Below are 20,025 nucleotides of genomic sequence, written 5' to 3'. Positions count from 1 at the left end.
AAGTTGCATGTTTTTCCAATTGACTTGCCGCGTTCCAACTGCTTGGCTATCAGCTTAAATTTGGCTCCTGCGACACCTTCAGGCTTTCTTCATTTCATCCAATATAACACATATTAATATAGCAAGGACTAAGAAAGAATAAACCTTCCTATAAAGGAGCTTTTCTAAACCGGAAGAAAGGAGTCAGGTGAGTCACTTGTACCAGCTACTGCACTATTGCCAACTCTTTGGACTCCAATTATTGGCGAGTTAAATTTGCACTTAGGTAAAAAGGTGCCCTCACAGAGCTATCCCGCTTACTGGGTGTTGCTAAACAAACTGACATCTGACCATTGGTACTTTAGAAATTTAAGGCCAATGAAACACACTCTACACTTGAGTGCATAAAGATACCACAGGAAATATGGCAACATGTCACTGGAAATGGAAGTTATAAGAAAGCAACAAAAGTCTCAGAAATCAGTGTGGAAAACAAAGACTGAAGCAATTGATAAGCGGTGGCTGGATTTGTTTACTGTGTGAAAATATAATGACTGTGGTAAGTTTTGGAATTTTTTAAATCCCTTTTACAATCAAAGTATAAATCGGGAAGTTAATTACATATCTGGCACCAACAGGTTGAATTTTAGTAGATCTTTATATGTGTCTCATGATTCGCCGCAGACTCTTTTAAGGGGGTCTACCTCAGAGTGCCTGCAGATAGCAATTTCCACTGGAAAGGTTCACAAATGCTTGTCCTCCTTTTGTACAACATGTGCCCCAGGATGCAATGAGATCCTGACAGCATCTTTCAAAGGCAAGACCAGCTTACAGGTAACATGGTTGCCATTTTTGTACGATTTTTGTCATTTCTCCAGTATCATCCACTTGAGTTGAGTACAATCTTCTCATACTGTCAGTGCTGATGCACAAATCAATAAGCACTCTGGAGGTCACTCCAAACACAGCATGTACACATTGTAGAGCAGCATTTGAGAGTGTAGATTGAAACCTATTATTGGCTAAATTGTCAAAGTGGTAGATTCTGAATCTACTTCTAAGGCCCATTGTGTAGTTATGTACGATACATGGGTGAGAGTCAAACTAGGTCTTACGGTTGTATCATCAGAAAACATTTACAGCAACAAATGGCTGAAACAGGGGTATGGACTAGCTCCCATTCTTTTTGATTTATACATCGAAGATTTTGCTAGCACTATTTGTACTTGCAAAGCATCTCCATCCTAGTTTTGGAAACAACCTCTTTTATTATTACAATATGTGGATGATACAGTTGTATTAGATCAAAATGCTGTTGACTTGCAAAGATCTCTATCGATATTAGAGACCTATTGGAGAGAGGGCGACTCCCCATAGACATCAATAAAACGACGGTTCTGGTCTTTAGCAGGAGAATTGTTTTAAAAGGGGCATTACATCTTGCCCAAACAAAACTCAAAAGTGTTGCTCACTGCAAATATTTGGAGTTTCTGTTTGTTAACGAGGGGTCATGAACCATCATCGGGCCTCTTTTAAATCAAAGGCCTTAGCTTTTAAGCATACTGTTTTGGAACAGAATGAAAAAGCTATCTGGTCTAGATTTAGCACCCAGTATTGCAAGCTATGGGTGTTAAATTAATGTTGACTCTCTACTATAGCACCTTATAATTTCATAGCAAATGAGGGCAGTTTCTTGATATCCCCCAATGTTGTGCACACTGTCCTTGTTGCTCACCTGACAGAACACCACAGGCAAAACTAAGACTTGAATTCAATTTATTCAAGGAACTCAGAATTCTTGAGTCTTCTTTTGCAATTTTCTACTTCAAGCTGCCGTCAGCCCGAGGGGAAACTTAAAACATTCAATATTTTATAAGCAGAAGATACTGGGCGGGTTCTGTCCCATAGCCGGTTTGCAATGCAGAGAGAAGAGGGGTGCAGAGGAGCAGCAGTCATGATAGTTTTACAGTGAATCCAGTTAAGCTGCAACAGGTCATAGGGAGTCTCTCTCTGCCAGGAAATCACAGGACAGCCGACATGCTGAAGTTGTTCCAGATGATATTGCGCAGCCCCCCTCATCGTCAGCTGAATGGCCCCACGACTGCGGACTTTGAGGGTGCGTTGAGACCAATTTTGGATTGGCGCTGGGGGTCTAGAAACCGCCACACTCTTCATCAAGCCCTTAGTATAATACAGGGTTCTATAGTGCTGTAAGAGAACTTGAGACACCTCTTCCTTCTCTGTAGCTAACTAAAGGGTGGCTGGATTCTCTAGCTGCCTAACTATCGAGGCATCCTGCTTGATCCATGTTGGCCAGGCCACAAACTTGCCAATCTGCTGATTCTCTTCACATACCGGTTACTGATATGCTTTGGAGTTACTTATTTCCTCTAATATAAAAAAAAATCTCAAATTTTGCTTGGCCTTCTCTAAATAGTTCTCTAACGGAAGCTGCATACCTGTAGACCTGTCCTTTGCCTGCAGGGCATGATCTATTGTGGATTGCAATTCTGCTATTTGACAAACCTGCTCTTTGTCTTGGTTAGCTTGGTATGCGATAATCTGCCCCCGAGCTGTGTCTTTAAAAGCCTTATTAACTGAAAATAATGAGCCGTATCTCTAATGACTCCAAAAATATATAATTAATTTCCTCATGTCTTCCAGCCACTCTTGATTAGAGAGAAGAAACTGGCCCACCTACCACCTGGGCCTTCCCTCCTAGTTGTTTTCAACTCTTATCATAATGGAGACCACTGAGTGGTCAGAGAAGGCATTCACCCTGGTGTCTGAGCCCGCCCTTTTAACCAGTTGGGTGCCTTGGATGAGGTCACCTCGTCCAAGGCACTGGTAGGTCACCTCGTCCAAGGCACGGGAACTGGGGGGAGCGCTAGCGCCCCCCCCCCTGTGCTCCCCACCCACCCCCCCAAGGCAGGGATGGAAGGGGAAGCCCTTCCCCTTCCACCCCCGACCCCCCCCACCCACCCCCACCCCCCTGTGACGTCAGCGCGTGAGCGCGCGCTGATTTGTCACAGGGCCTCCCCCATCGGGCTGGAAGCTCAGCTTCCAGCACGATCGAAAGAGAAATGCTCAGCATTTTGATTAGGCCGATCTGCCCCCAAGGGGGCAGAAACCACTAGGCACCGGGGATTTTTTTGTTTTACAGATGGGGAGCGACCCCTTGGACAAGGGTCGCTCCCCTGGAGGGGAAAATTGTATTTAGGCCATTTCTGCCCGGCCGGTTTTTGCTATGCCAATCTGCCTCCAAGGGGGGGCAGAAACCACTAGGCACCGGGGATTTTTTTTTTGGCGCCAATGTCACGCAGTGGGAGCGACCCCGTAGGCAAGGGTCGCTCCCGGGAAGGGGGGGGCAAATTTATTTTAGGCCATTTCTGCCCCCCCCCCGGGGGCAGATCGGCCTATTGTTATTAGGCCGATCTGCCCCCGGGGGGGGGGCAGAAACCTCTAGGCGCCAGGGCAATTTTTTTTTTTGTTTTTGTTTTTTTAGAGATGGGGAGCGACCCATTAGGCAAGGGTCGCTCCCCTGGGGGGCAAATTCTATTTAGACCATTTTTGCCCCCCTTGGTGGCAGATTGGCCGATTTTGGGTCAATCTGCCCCCAAGGGGGCAGAACCCACTAGGCACCGGGGATTTTTTTTGGGCGCCAATGTCACGCGGGGAGCGATCCTGTAGGCAAAGGTCACTCCCGGGGAGGGGGGTTGGGGGGGTGAGGCGGCACATTTATTTTAGGCCATTTCTGCCCCCCTGGGGGGGCGGAAACCTCTAGGCGCCAGGGCAAATTTTTTATTTGTGTTTTTTTTTTGTTTGTTTGTTTTTTTAGAGATGGGGAGCAACCCATTAGGCAAGGGTCGCTCCCCTGGGGGTCAAATTGTATTTAGACCATTTCTGCCACCCTTGGGGGCAGATTGGCCGATTTTAGGCCAATCTGCCCCAAGGGGGCAGAAACCACTAGGTACCGGGAATTTTATTTTTGGCGACAATGTCACGCAGGGGGAGCGATCCTGTAGGCAAGGGTAGCTCCGGGGGGGGGGGGGATTTATTTTAGGCCATTTCTGTCCCCCCCGGGGGGGCAGAAACCTCTAGGCGCCAGGGCAAATTTTTTGCTTGTGTTTTTTTTTTTGGTTTGTTTTTTTAGAGATGGGGAGCGACCCATTAGGCAAGGGTCGCTCCCCTGGGGGGCAAATTGTATTTAGACCATTTCTGTCCCTCTTGGGGGCAGATTGGCCGATTTGTTTTTTTTGCGCCAATGTCACGCGGGGAGCGATCCTGTAGGCAAGGGTCGCTCCCGGGGGGGAGGGGGGCAAATTTATTTTAGGCCATTCCTGCCCTCCCTGGGGCTGAGCTACAGGCCAAAATCCACAGGTAGGCACTTTGCAAAAAACACCTCTGTTTTCTGTGAAAAAATGTGATGTGTCCACGTTGTGTTTTGGGCCATTTCCTTTCGTGGGCGCTAGGCCTACCCACACAAGTGAGGTACCATTTTTATCGAGAGACTTGGGGGAACGCTGGGTGGAAGGAAATTTGTGGCCCCTCTCTGATTCCAGAACTTTCTGTCACCGAAATGTGAGGAAAATGTGTTTATTAAAGCCAAATTTTGAGGTTTGCAAAGGATTCTGGGTAACAGAACCTGGTCAGAGCCCCACAAGTCACCCCATCTTGGATTCCCCTGGGTTTCTAGTTTTCAAAAATGCGCTGGTTTGCTAGGTTTCCCCAGGTGCCGGCTGAGCTAGAGGCCAAAATCCACAGGTAGGCACTGTTTTCTATGAAAAAATGTGATGTGTCCACGTTGTGTATTGGGCCATTTCCTTTCGTGGGCGCTAGGCCTACCCACACAAGTGAGGTACCATTTTTATCGGGAGACTTGGGGGAATGCTGGGTGGAAGGAAATTTGTGGCTCCTCTCAGATTCCACAACTTTCTGTCACCGAAATGAGTGGAAAACGTGTTTTTTTAGCCAAATTTTGAGGTTTGCAAAGGATTCTGGGTAACAGAACCTGGTCAGAGCCCCACAAGTCACCCCATCGTGGATTCCCCAGGTCTCTAGTTTTAAAAAATGCACAGGTTTGGTAGGTTTCCCTAGGTGCCGGCTGAGCTAGAGGCCAAAATGTACAGGTAGGCACTTTGAAAAAACACCTCTGTTTTCTGTCAAAATTTGTGATGTGTCCACGTTGCGTTTTGGGGAATTTCCTGTCGCGGCGCTAGGCCTACCCACACAAGTGAGGTATCATTTTTATCGGGAGACTTGGGGGAACGCTGGGTGGAAGGAAATTTTTGGCTCCTCTCAGATTCCAGACCTTTATGTCACCGAAATGTGAGGAAAATTTGTTTCTTTAGCCAAATTTTGAGGTTTGCAAAGGATTCTTGGTAACAGGACCTGGTCAGAGCCCCACAAGTCACCCCATCTTGGATTCCCCTAGGTCTCTAGTTTTCAAAACTGCACAGGTTTGGTAGGTTTCCCTAGGTGCCGGCTGAGCTAGAGGCCAAAATCTACAGGTAGGCACTTTGCAAAAAACAGCTCTGTTTTCTTTCAAAAAATGTGATGTGTCCATGTTGCGTTTTGGGGCATTTCCTGTTGCAAGCGCTAGGCCTACCCACACAAGTGAGGTATCATTTTTATCGGGAAACTTGGGGAAACGCTGGGTGGAAGGGAATTTGTGGCTCCTCTCTGATTCCAGAACTTTCTGTCACAGAAATATGAGGAAAATTTGTTTTTTTAGCCACATTTTGAGGTTTGCAAAGGATTCTGGGTAACAGAACCTGGTCAGAGCCCCACAAGTCACCCCATCTTGGATTCCCCTAGGTCTCTAGTTTTCAAAAATGCACAAGATTGGTAGGTTTCCCTATGTGCCGGCTGAGCTAGAGACCACAATCTACAGGTCGGCACTTTGCAAAAAATACCTCTGTTTTCTTTCAAAAAATGTGATGTGCCCACGTTGCGTTTTGGGGCATTTCCTGTCGCGGGCTCTAGGCCTACCCACACAAGTGAGGTATAATTTTTATCGGGAGACTTGGCGGAACGCTGGGTGGAAGGAAATCTGTGGCTCCTCTCTGATTCCAGAACTTTCTGTCACCGAAATGTGAGGAAAATGTGTTTTTTTAGCCAAATGTTTAGGTTTGCAAAGGATTCTGGGTAACAGAACCTGGTCAGAGCCCCACAAGTCATCCCATCTTGGATTCCCCTTAGTCTCTAGTTTTCAAAAATGCACAGGTTTGGTAGGTTTCCCTATGTGCCGGCTGAGCTAGAGGCCAAAATCTACAGGTAGGCACTTTGTAAAAAACACCTCTGTTTTCTTTAAAAAAATGTGATGTGTCCACGTTACGTTTTGGGGAGTTTCCTGTCGCGGGCGCTAGGCCTACCCACACAAGTGAGGTATCATTTTTATCGGGAGACTTGGGGGAACATAGATTAGCAAAACAAGTGTTATTGCCCCTTGTCTTTTTCTACATTTTTTCCTTCCAAATATAAGAGAGTGTGTAAAAAAGACATCTATTTGAGAAATGGCCTGTAATTCACATGCTAGTATGGTCACCCCGGAATTCAGAGATGTGCAAATAACCACTGCTCCTCAACACCTTATCTTGTGCCCATTTTGGAAATACAAAGGTTTTCTTGATAGCTATTTTTCACTCTTTATATTTCAGCAAATGAATTGCTGTATACCCGGTATAGAATGAAAACGCACTGCAGGGTGCAGCTCATTTATTGGCTCTAGGTACCTAGGGTTCTTGATGAACCTACAAGCCCTATATATCCCCGTAACCAGAGGAGTCCAGCAGACGTAACGGCATATTGCTTTCGAAATCTGACATTGCAGGAAAAAGCTACAGAGTAAAACGTAGAGAAAAATTGATGTTTTTTTCACCTCAATTTCAATATTTTTCTTTTTCAGTTGTTATTTTCTGTAGGAAACCCTTGTAGGATCTACACAAATGACCCCTTGCTGAATTCAGAATGTTGTCTACTTTTCAGAAATGTTTAGGTTTCTGGGATCCAGCATTGGTTTCACGCCCATTTCTGTCACTGACTGGAAGGAGGCTGAAAGCACAACAAATTGTAAAAGTGGGGTATGTCCCAGTAAAATCTCAAATTTGTGTTGAAAAATTGGGTTTTCTGATTCAAGTCTGCCTGTTCCTGAAAGCTGGGAAGCTGGTGATTTTAGCATCGTAAACCCTTTGTTGATGCCATTTTCAGGGGAAAAACCACAAGCCTTCTTCTGCAGCCACTTTTTCCCATTTGTTTTAAAACAACGAAATTTTCACTGTATTTTGGCTAATTTCTTGGCCTCCTTCAGGGGAACCCACAAAGTCTGCGTACCTCTAGAATCCCTAGGATGTTGGAAAAAAAGGACACAAATTTGGCTTGGCTAGCTTATGTGGACAAAAAGTTATGAGGGCCTAAGCGCACACTGCCCCAAATAGCCAAAAAAAGGCCTGGAACAGGAGGGGGAAAAGGCCTGGCAGCGAAGGGGTTAATTGACTGGGAGAGTTTTAAAAATCCAAATGGTGAGCAGTATGGAAACAATGTGAAAAACATGTATATTGTAAAGAGCCTGGATAATCACAGAGCCATGGATCTATTAAATGAAAGTCCTGCTTCAGAGTATCGATAACTCTTTTAATTTGGGGCTTTAACTGTTGTTTGGCTTTGTTTAATGTGGCCAATGTCAGATCCTGTATATAATTAAAGTCCCCTCCTACAATTATTGTACCCCCTTTGCAATGTTGTAAATCTGCAATAATGCAAAGACCTCATTGGTGATTGGGCCATAAGAATTACCTAAATTCAGGGGGCTTCTGCTGGCGACAACTTAAGCCATAACTACCTACAATGGGGAACCCTGATTGCTTCCCTTATCAGTCAATCGATCCCCCTCCCCAAGACAATAGCAACACGGCTTACTGCCAACCCTGCCGAAGCAAAGTACGCTTGAGGATAATGCATAGGAATAACGACATTGGGGAAATTATTCTTGAGGTAGGTCTTCTGTAAAAATGACATCTCAAAGGAGAGCGACATTGTAGTAAGCTGGCTCTGTATATACTACAGCAAAATGAAATATAGCGTGCACCGAGTCCAGGGGTTCCCCTGAGGCTTAACAGAGGCTAAAGTAGATAATACTAATTCTCTCTTTTGTGGTAGTGTAGGCTTATCACAGGGTAGTGCAAAGCATTTGTTATACACACACAAGGCAATAAACGAAGCACAACCTCAATGACTAACTCCAGTCCAATTGTTTTTATATTGCAAAAATATATTTTGTTACTTTATTTTTAGAACCACAAGATTCAAGTTGCAGGTAAGTACATCTGCAAGTAAGTATCCAACATATGTATTAATACCACTTTGTTTTATTTTGGCAAGTTTAAATGGTTTTTAAGAAAATAGCAAATATCTGTTTTAAAAGTTGACACTGCAATTTTCAGAAACAGTTCTAGGGGGTAAGAAACGTTAGCACCGTTTCAAGGTAAGTACAAGACTTACAGTTCCAGTCTCTGGAGGTTAGGATGTCCACAGGTTGGGGTTCCAGTTAACCCCAAACACCCACCACCAGCAACACAGGGCCGGCCGGGTGCGGAGGTCAAATTTGAGGTTGATTTAACATGGGCTCCTATGGAGACTGGGGGCATTCAGAATCAGGCCTGCTTGCAGGTAAGTGCCCGTGTTTTCGGAGGGCAGACCTGGGGTTTAGAGGAGCACCGGGGGGCCATAGGTCAGCACCAAACACACACCATCAGAGGCGCAGGGGCAGCTGGGTGCAGGGCGCAAACACAGTGTAGGGCTTCCAATGCTTTCCTATAAGGGGATCCCGGGGTTCACAAAGATGCTGCAGGTGACGTCCAGGTGAAGTCCAAGGGGTCTCTTCTGGGAAACCAAAGGCTGGATGTGGCAGGGCACAACAACTAGCGAAACACTGGCCAATGTTTGAGAACAAGAATAACAGAAACACACATGGAGGAGGGTGCTGACTTCATCAGGACCAAGCGACCCCTTGAGACGCCGGAAGAGAAGGAAAGGGAAGCCGGAGCAAACGAGAAGGAAGAACGAAAGGAGGAGGCGAGCGAGGACCCAGGAGATGCGGGACCACGCTGAGACGAAGTCGGATCCGAGCACACGAGCCAAGGAGCAGCGGAGAGGAACGGGGAACACAGAGAAGCCAGCCACGTCCCTGGAGGGACGTGGCTATACCAGGTACATGACCGCTTGCGGGGTCAACTCACGAAGCTGGTAGGGGAAGGTTGGAGGGACCGGAGAAGAATAAGGGCAGCGGGAAAACGACACGTAAACCCTGGGGCCCCAAACAGTGATAACCCCAAGTATTCCCACAAGAGTCAATGAAAGAGAAGGACGCTCTGGGCACTCCCATTTGTTTGACAAGTATAAGCATGGCGACTCCCACAATTAGAGAACGATTTATTTTTCTCTGGCACATGGGCAGCACTGACCCTGTGTAAATAGTTATACTTCACAGATGGATTCCCACACTATCCCACCCCTACGTGCATGCCAATAACAATAAAAGAAGAGCAAAGAAAAGAGAAAAGAAAAAAAACCTTACCTGACAACGGCTTGTTGTTCTTGTATCTCCCCTTCTCTCACTGGCTACCTAGGACTGGATGGTGGAGAAATCCTGACGACCTAAGGAAAGAAAAGAAACTGTCACACCGAGGGGAAAGACGAAAAGGACTATAATTACAGACTTATATCACAAACTCTATTGACTGAGTAGCAATCTCTTTGGAATACAAATAAAGACCAGTTGAATAGTCATACCTGGTTTGGGAAATTTTATAGGGATAACAGAAGCCCTGGTATCCTGCTTTGACCAAATCCCTATGACACCGGACATGGAGGGGGGCCGCCTGCTGGTCGTTGCTGCACCGAAGGTCGGATTCCCCAAGGCCATGGGGCTGCAGTTGCAGGGGTACCTTTAGGCGTTGGGAATCTTCGTCCAGCTTTGTCACGGTCAGGGGGTCCTCCGGATTCAGGCTGCAGTTGTTGTAGTGTTCGACAGGAGGGGTCAACCCCAGGTGGGCACTTGTTCATAATCACCTGGGGACCAGCTCTAGTTGGTTGGGCCACTTAGACACGGGCCACAGGCGTCGGGTGCAGAGTGTGCAGGACTCGTGGATCCTCAGCAGTTCTGGAGTACTTTGTTGGAGTATCTTCTTGGACAGGGCCGCAGTCCACGGGTGTTCTTGGCCCTCTTAGGGTGCAGGCAGTCCTCTTGAGGCATCTCAGTGGTTGCTGGTCCTGCAGGATGCGTCACCTTCTTTTAGCAGGGCTTTAGTAGCTGGAGACAGGAAGGTAGGGCTGGGGCCAAGTCAGTTTGTGTCTTCAGTCCTCTGTGCTGGAGGTCAGCTTAGCAGTCCTTTTTCTTTCTTCTTGTGAAGTCACCAGAAATCTGATGAGCTAGGTTTAGAGGGGCCCTTAAATCCTGAATTTAGGGGCATTACAGGGGTCAGAGGGCAGTAGCCAATAGCTATGGTGTCCACTCCCTTTGGGGAGGGGGACACAGACCTAACCCTATTGGTCCCTGTCCTCCAAACCAAGATGGAGGATTTTGCAAGGAGGGGGTCACTTCAGCTCTGGACACCTTAGAGGTGGTCCCAGCTGAAGTGGTCACTCCTCCTTGTTTTCCCTAATTTTCCCGCCGGACTTGCCGCCAAAAGTGAGGTTTTGTCCAGGGGGTGGGCATCTCCACTAGCTGGAGTGCACTGGGGCACTGTAACAAGAGGCCTGAGCCTTTGAGGCTCACCTCCAGGTGTTACAATTCCTGCAGGGGGGAGGTGTGAAGCACCTCCACCCAGTGCAGACTTTCTGGCCACAGAGAGCACAAAGCTCTCACCCCATGTAGTCAGAAACTTGTATGGAAGTGGCACAGACCTGTCAGTCCTGCACTAGAAGTTTGTCTAAAATACAGGGGGCATCTCTAAGATGCCCCCTAGGTGCACTTTTCAATAAATCCAACACTGGCATCAGAGTGGGTTTATTGTGCTGAGAAGTGTGATACCAAACTTCCCAGACTTCAGTAAAGCCATTATGGAGTTGTGGAGTTTGAAATTACAAACTCCCAGCCCATATACTTTTTATGGCCACACTGCACTTACAATGTTTAAGAATGGACTTAGACACTGTAAGGGCATATTGCTCATGCAGCAATACCCTCACCGGTGGCATAGTGCACCCTGCCTTGGGCTGTAAGGCCTGCTGGAGGGGTGACTTACCTATGCCACAGGCAGTGGTTTGTAGGCATGGCACCCTGAGAGGGGGGCCATGTTGACTTTGTCTTTTTCTCCCCGCCAGCAAACACAAGCTGCAAAGTCAGTGTGCATGTGCTTGGTGAGGGGTCCCCCAGGGTGGCATAATACATGCTGCAGCCCTTGGGAACCTTTCATGGTCAAAGGGCCCTTGGTACCCTGGGTACCTTTTACAAGGGACTTACCTGTGTGCCAGGGGTGTGCCCGTTGTGGAAACAATAGTACAGTTTTGGGAAAGATCACTGGTGCTGGGGCCTGGTTAGCAGGATCCCAGCACACTCTCAGTCAAGTCAACATCAATATCAGGCAAGAAGCGAGGGGATAACTGTGCCAAAAAGGCACTTTCCTACAGACATCAACCATCTACTCAGTCCCCCATATTTTTACTTATTTGCAATGCCATTGATATTGCAGGAAATAAGCCTAACCTTGCACACCATTATGAAAATGCCATCTTCTGACTACCACAAGCTTCATATAGTTGACCACCAATACTTCAAATACTTCTAGATTCTACTAATGTTTGCTATAAGTGTACCCCCCAACTCCCGCCCAAAAATATCCCAGTGACCATCCAGACACCACATCCTTCTGGGGAAGGGGGGCAGAGGCGGGGGTACTTGCCCCCCTTCCCCCGTCCTGCACCCTCTAACAAAAAAGAGTGTCATAAAGTTGCACCAGGCTGCACATGTGACTCTACAAACCCTTCCCCCCCCAAAAAAAAATAGACCCTCAACTATATAATGTGATGCAGTTAAATTCGGAGGACCATTGCAAAAATCATTCATTATTGATTTGAAATTTTCAGAAGAAACTCTTGAGCCTCTTCAAAGCTAGTGAACAATTGAAATCGCCCTTTCACCAGCACCTTCAATTTGGACTGTTGTACTATGGATGCCTGGGAGCCCTGAGCTCTAAATTAGTTTAACATCTTTCAAATGTTTCTTCAAAGATGAGCTACTGATCCTAACACGCCTGAGAAGATGTAACCATGAGATATCTCCGGAGTTGAAAACTGCTTCTTCTCAATTGCCTTGGACAAGATGTGCTCCTTTCTTCGGTAATCAAAGAAGCTGACCAATACAGTGCGAGAATATTTCAAGCTAGGAGAATGTTGACCTGGGATTCAGTGGACCCTTATTATGGTTAAATCCCCTGAAAACTCGGGCAGCACACTGGTCTTAATAAAAGGATCTACCCATTGGGGACCCTACTGACCCTGGCTCCCGTCCAGTACACATACAATGCACAGGTTGGTACATCGTGAGTGTTTTTCAAGTTACTCAATCTTATATTCTAAAAGACACTTTTGCTTTTTAAATTGGATGACTACTTTCTGTACAGCAACAACTTTATGTTCAAGTTCAGATATTCCATACTCATCCGCCTTCAGTCTTTCTGGAAGCTGTACTATGCTTTCTTCAATCTTAGGCAACCTTTCATGCAGAACAGCAATTTCAAGTGCCCTCGAGACCTTGAACTCCCTTATCTCAGCCAAGATAGTGCTAAGCATGCTTTTGACATAGTGTTCCTTGGTGTCTCCATTCCCCCTCCACTCTTGCTGATGATCCTGCAGCTGACCCTGCTGTTCCTGGGCCTGTAGCCCCACAAGCTCGGTTTGCGCTGATCATGTATACCGCTAATAGGTTCTGCACTTGAGGCCAATGATGAATGCAGAGCAGAAAGCTCACCAAGGGTAGAGCCCAGGCTTGCTATAGATAAAGGTGCCTGTATCTCTAACGGCGCTCTGACAGTAGTAGATGGAGATAGGGCCATGGAGACGGATGTAGTTGGTTTCCCCTTCGCAAAAAAGGGGTATTCTTTTGTTTTACCCTGGTGCGAATCCTCCTCAACAGTTACCTCTTCACCCATCTCATTATTCCGGCCTCCAGATTCAGTCCCTATGGAGAAGTACACTGGCCCTTTTGCTGCCACCCCGATATCACATGCTGATCGCCGTTCTCAGCCTCCATCTTGCTTCCATTCTGTATCCTGAATGGGCAACACGCTGAACTCCCTGTCATCTTGGAATCAGTTCTCCATTGGAAACTGTCATTTGCCCGGGAAGCAACTGACTGTGCGTGCAAGGCACGTCTCGTTGCTCTCTGGGCCAAGGTAGGAGGGGAGTTCAAAGTACCAGCATCATTAACTGTCTTGAAACGCTGCTTTCTCATACTCTATGCCAGCTTTACACAATGGCTATAACACAATTGCTTGCCCCCAGCTTGCCTTCAGCACTCCGTACTCCCCACCTCCATCAATATCCCTCACAGCTTGCTGTTCTCACTCACCCTCGCCCACGAGAAGAGCGGCGTTGGGGGGAGTGCACATTATTGTATTTCCAGGTGGACTTCAACTCCTATACTTGAGCTGTGGTGGCCGGACAGAAGCCCTATGAGGACTTAATGTGAGAATTTCAACTGTTCTCCCCCAGTTACCCTCCACCGCTCCTTTCCTTCAGTTACTGGAGCGTTGTAAAGCAAGAGCAGCTGCACACTCCGACAATAATCCTCCCGGGAATGGCCAAACGGATTCTACAAACCGTGGCGCCGTTTCTGTTGCTGGCTTCTTGCCTCGGTACGAGAGTTCAACAACAACCCCCTGTTGTGGTGATATTTCAATGTGGTCTGCAGCGATGTTGGAGGCGTGCCAAGTCATGTGCACTAATGGCAGAGCATGTGGGCTACGCCTGCTGTCCGTGCTCAGGATACAGGTGTTAGACTACTTCTCATTCAGTCAGATTAGCGGAGCAATAATAGTGATTGTTACGGAGAAGGCCTTTGATCTGGTTAACTGGGAGGCACTGTTTTACAGCTTAAGGAAGCTTAGCTTCCCTGTACAATTCATCCCAATAATTGAGGATTTATATCAAGGCAAGATATTTGTGAATTCCAGTCTGGTGGGAACAGTGGCAATCAAAAGAGTCACCCATCAGTGGTTTCTTTTATCCCCAATTTTGTATCCATTTTTTATTGAGCCTCTGGCTGTCAGAATTTCGAGTAATGAGGGGATCTGTGCACCAGTGGTGGGTATGTCCAAGTTGTTCGCAGACGACAATATTCTGTATTTGAAACCCAACAACATGACGACAACATGAATGCGCAAAGCAATTCACGAGAATAGGCAGCTATAAAATCAATCAAAATAAAACAGAGCTGCTGCTTTTTAATGCTGCAGTGGGTGATTTGCCTGTTTCTCTGCAGCAGCAAGGTAGTTCTCAGAGCCCTATACGCTATGTAGGTATATTTGTAATGAACAACTACTCTCAGTTATTTCAATTAAATTACATGGCAATGCTGAAGAAGATTCGGGGGCTGTTGGAAAGATGGTCGCTTCTCCCCCTGACAGTGTTTGGAAGGGTTGCACTTATCAAAATGTCTGTTTTACCTTTACTTTTATTCCTGCCTCAAATATTCCTATTAAAGTTAGTAACAGCTATTTTACAGATCTAGATTCACTCGTTAGAAGTTTTATCTGGAACAGGAAAATCCCTATGGTAAAATATTCTGTTTTGCAATTAGGCAATGCGCTTCCTCATGTGCAGACATACTTTGAGGTGTCAATTTTTGATATTTTTGCAAGAAGTTGGAAGGAAGTGGGATATTAGATCTTTTATTTTTGGGGAAAAAATGTGTAGGAATCAGAAATTAGTTGGCCAGCTTTTATTAAGACAGTGAAATTGCCAAAGAAAACCAGGTATAAGGCACGGCAGGAGATGGGCAGTTGGATGAAAGCTCTGTTCGTATCGAATCACATACCAGCCGGCTAGTTTATCTTAAGCCGTAGGACTATTACCATTTTGGATTGATTATATGTAAAACTGAGATCAGGTATTGGAACTCATGTGGCTTGAAGGTGCTTGCCATTTTTTTTTGAGGGGCAAATATATCACTTGGCCAGAACTTCTTACGCGGTGTGGCGATCAGTGCAATAGTTTCTTCTGAGTTTCCAGCAGATTATTCATTCTATAATCAATCATTGTCAGGAAGTAAGCCAAGATGCCCACCCAGCCATGCGCATGTTTATAAGATCCAAGCTCCAAGGAGTTGGGAATTGGTGCAGGTTGCTATGCAGTCACGGGGTCCAGGAACAAGTGACTAGCTTTTTAGAAAAAATCTGGCTGAAAACACAATGTTGTGTCTGTGACAAGTGATTGGCAGATTATTTTGGAGATCGGGTACAAGTCATTAAGAGCAGCAAATGTTCATAAAATGTCTTTCTTGTCTCGATGGATGACCTATTATACCCTTAAAGCCCTTCACAGAATGTATCCCACAGTCTTGGATCATTGTTTTCTCTGCCACCAAGCAGGCACTGGGGACTTGCTTCATGTGTTTTATACTTGTCAGAAGCTGGGGCAGTTCTGGCAAATGTTATTTGCTGCTAACAGCCTTGGTCTCCACGCTAAGGTCGTTCCGGAAGCATGTCTGGTACTTTTTGGGGCCTTCACACAGAGTCAGAGCCCCAGAATTAGCAAATGGGGTCAGGTGTTCGTATCTATTGCACTTTCGATAGCTCGCTCTTTGAGCCTCCTCAAGGGGTCCGCGACTGCTTAGAAAATGAAATAATATTAACAGATTAGGTCCCCAGCATTTAGTAATGACTCACTGGGGGGTCTCCGGATTCCAATAATGATTCAGTGGGGGTCCCCGGGTTCCAATAATGATAAAGTGGGGGTCCACAGAAGTCAAAAGGGTGGGAACCACTGACATGGAGGATTCCACAATGTAAGTAAATGGCTTACTAAAATAAATAAGCTTTGCCAAACCCCTTTTGGTCCCAAGAAGTTCCTATGCATTTAATGGAAAAATGTTGTGTAGATCTGTCAAACTGAAATGTTTTTTAGCAGTTTTGGCGTTTTCAAGGCATAACACTACCACAGTGTAGATGTCTATTTGTCTGCAACATACAAATCATGTCAGTGGGCTTGTGACATGAGTCATTTGCACAGGAAAACATAATAGGTTGATAGAATGATGGGAATAGGAGTAAGAAAGCACTAGGGACGCTTATTATGTGACTGTCACAAATTCAAATAAATACCTGGGCTCCACCACATGGATGGCTGTAGAATATTTCATTCCTCGTCCCTCTGAGACTCCTAGTCAGTGCTACATTTGAGTAAAGGAGTCCCCCAGGGAAAAAGGGACTGAGAAGATAAGCAGCTGGCAGTTGTTGACTGTGGTATTAGGCAAAGGATGTTTACCTAAAGAACAGAAATACACTGATTGCTTCAGATATCAGAGTGGATGTGAATTTCACACACACGAAAGTCTCTTGCCAATAACCTTAATACATTCCGAACTTTGTTGGCTGACTGCACTCTTCTATAACATATTTATATTCTGTCTAGTAAACACTGGCTTAAAACTAAATACATTTGTTTAGAACAAAAGAACAAAAGAACAAAGTGTTGCAATTTCACATTAATATTAGACTTTTTTTTGCGAAAGTCTGATTTTAGGTCCAACAAACAAAAACACAGCTCAGTGACTTGTCAGGCATTCAAAAATTAAACTCGTCCCAGGTTGCAGTCACTTTTAAACACATAAACACCAAGCATTTAAATAATCTCTAAAGCAAATGATATGTTCTTGAATTGAGGTTTCTATCCAAAAAGAAAACAAAGCTTTCTAAGTTATTTTTCCATCTCACATTACCAGCTCCTACATAACTGTTGGAAATCTTCAAACTCAACCTTTGAGAACACTTCAAGTAAAAATCAAAAGGTGACCTGTGCGAACTCTTACAGTTAAGCAGAAAGGGAAAAAGTAAACAAAGGCTGTTTGAAATCTTCTTACTTGACCTTTACAAACTCTTCAAGTCAAGCAGCTGAAATTAACCACCTTTAATGTCTTCACGCTGAAATCAGCGGAGCAGCTTGGGCTGAAACAAAGAGAGCTAGATGTCGTGTTTGCGCTCCCCAGACTTCTAAACATAACACATCACTACATCAACTAAGACTAGACCACAGTTCTAAAAAGACCTTCAATGTGGCGCTTTAACATGTGCACTAGTTCACTGCTGCAATTCCTTTTGATTCCATTGTGACTACTTCTCTGAAGTTAATTCCTGAATTGGTATTTAAGAACTAGTTTCTTGCTGGAAAGTTTCATTAAGGAAATTCAAACTCGACCTTTGAGAACTCTTCAAATCTAACAGGAGAAAACTCTTTTCAGACAGGATGTATTGCTGCCAGTTTGTCTCTTTCAGAAAGGAATGCTACTTGTTGGAAAAATACAAGCAGCTTTATGCATTTATTTATTGTCAGCGAGAAGTGTTCTTTTTAAATGTTATAACTAAGATAGCTTACATTTGGCTTAGATTGAATGATTTTATACACAGTTATCCTTTTACATTTAAAAGCATTACATGTGAAATATAGTTTGTGATGACATAAAATATTTATTTTCACATTTCTATATGTGATAACATGTATTGTACTTGTTTTTATAAAGAGCTCAGTTAGGGGGCCATATCATAGCGATAATACAAATGTAACAGGATCACACATCTTATATACTATATCACAATTTATGTTTATGTATTGTGTCAGAAACTTGTTGAGTTTGACATATAAATGATAGCATGAGTGCAAAACATCTGAAAAAGCAATGTCTTCATTTCTAAATGTGTGCTTCATCATTGCATGGCAGGCATACACATTATTCCTTGTGTTTTTGCTATTACGGAGTCAGAAGGACCATAGCCAGTTCAAAAAGTGTAAGATGCTAAATATGAGAATGTTGCACTTTTTTTAAATTAAAAAAAAGTATTTTCTGCGGTTATCCTCCACCTTTTCAGTCCAATGCATTTTAATGAAAAGCTCAAGAAGGATCAGCAATTAAATATAGGAGAAAAGGAACCACAAAAACAAATGTATATGTCAAGTGTTACACACCCAGCAGACACGTGAAAAGAGTAGTAGAGGCATACATGCTAATATTTGAAAACACGTTAGCATAAGAGATAGAAAAAAGAGCAAGGAATTTTAATGCCCCTATAACGTGCACTGGGGTGGAAGACATGTTTAGATGAAGACAGCTAAAACAGTATCATATTTAGCTTAAATGATTGGGAGTCGTCCATCTAAACTCAGTAGTATTGGGATGTATAGGGTGGTAAGTTAATTGAATGAGGTTGGTACCTGTCCAATCTCCTAGTGTCTCTACTTTTCTAGTGCTCAAAAGTCCATGTCAGAACCCCTTTCACAGGAGACCGAGGCAAGCAGGAATTTACTTTCAATCCTGATATCCCGGGCCTGACCTACTATGGATCCTGCTCAACTGGGTCAAGCATCCCTTCGGCACCTGACTCTCAGTTAGGCGGCATCGGACGGGAAGTCAAGGCTCTTTGAGGGGGGAACTCAGATACAGTTCTGTGAAAGTGACTCATAACTCAATGTGCAAGCAGTACAAAGCGCTTCAATGCCACGCCTGGAATGCGCTGTACAAACAAAAAATCAAATACTAATTTTTATATAAAAAGAAATATTTTAATTCTAATTCTACACAGGCAAAGGTAAATGACATTCAAAAGTAATAACACAATCTCTCTTGAGGTTGGGGCTCTAGTAGTTTTAAGGCCACTCCCTGTCCTACTAACGTTAGTGCAACAGATATGATGTTATTCCTCATTCACTTATGACCACATCCAGGGAAAGCAAACTGTTATACCGTACTCAAGAGTTCTCTCCTCTGACTTCTTTTGCAAATTCAGTAACAAGAGTGTACGGGGTTGCAGTACTGATGGCAGTATGTCCCCTAGGGCCCAAAAGGCCCAGTTCATGACTTACCCACTCTGGCGGTGTGGAACCCTTCAGCAGCAAAGCAAAGTCTTGCTCCGGATCAGCATAGTCGGGCTGCATGCGGTCACATGAAGCGGAACCCGGCAAGCGCAGGCTCCTCCAAGCCACGCTACCAGCTGGTTCTGGCGATCAGGGTAGTTCCCCCTCTAGTGATTGCATGGTAAATCACACTTCCCTTTGTGCAGGAGAGAGGTAATTGAGGGGGAGGTTGATCTTGCTTTAACATGGCTCCAGCAATGTCCTTTGATCCTTTGATCCTTGGGCCTCCTTTAATGCAGTTCACAGTATGCAGGTTAGACCCGCCTTGGTTACAGCAGGAGTTCCTCAGTCCATGGCGATGGGCCGAACCACTGACGTCAGTGTCTCCGGCGGCACCTCCTAGCATATAAGGTCGCCGCCACGGCACTCGCAAGTCTGGTCATACTGACCTGGCGTTGATGTTCACTGTGTCCCTCTCTCTGGAACGCGGGGCCACCCAACAGGAGGTCATGCAGATCTGGTGGCCACCATTTCACCCTGACTCCTCAGCTCAGCCCACTTGGGCCCATTGTGGTGCACGGGAGTCACCAAGACAATCCAGTACATGGGCTATGGCCCAATAAATGCAAGGGCGGATACCTCACACCTCTCACAGGGAGTCCTTGCGATAGGGCATCCCCCTGGACCTCGCTCCTTCCAACACTCTCCTCTTCCTCACAGGGCCCAGTGGTCTAGGCGAGCAGGCAAGTGCTGGTAAACCAGGGCAAGTGGTCTTGGTTTCCCGGGGTGATGTTCCCTTACCCAGCAGGTACGACTAGCAGGCCTGGGCACTCAGTTCTGGTCACAGGTAGATGGCTTGCAGTGCTTCCCCTCCTCACACAGACCGTCTGGCTGCTCAGCAGATAACAAAGTTTGATGTCTCAATCTCCCTTACTTATAGTCCTTTTCCAGGCACAAAATGTAATTTAGTGTCTGAGTCTTTCA

General features: G+C 45.4%; 1 protein-coding gene across 1 annotated transcript in view; it reads right to left on the bottom strand.

Annotated features, from left to right (window-relative positions):
* CNTD1 (cyclin N-terminal domain containing 1) overlaps positions 1-13,740 on the bottom strand; it is a 175,810-nt gene extending 162,070 nt beyond the window's left edge. The window contains exons 1-2 of the mRNA XM_069242020.1: positions 13,547-13,740; positions 9,554-9,633 (exon numbers count right to left, since the gene is read on the bottom strand). The gene's annotated coding sequence lies outside the window, so the exon portion shown is untranslated. The remainder of the gene's footprint in view (positions 1-9,553; positions 9,634-13,546) is intronic.
* Between the last annotated feature and the right edge of the window lie 6,285 nt (positions 13,741-20,025).

Source organism: Pleurodeles waltl, chromosome 6 (assembly GCF_031143425.1).
Source record: "Pleurodeles waltl isolate 20211129_DDA chromosome 6, aPleWal1.hap1.20221129, whole genome shotgun sequence".
NCBI lineage: Eukaryota > Metazoa > Chordata > Amphibia > Caudata > Salamandridae > Pleurodeles > Pleurodeles waltl.
Note: the sequence above shows the minus strand (reverse complement) of the source record. Positions and strands in the feature narration are given on the sequence as shown.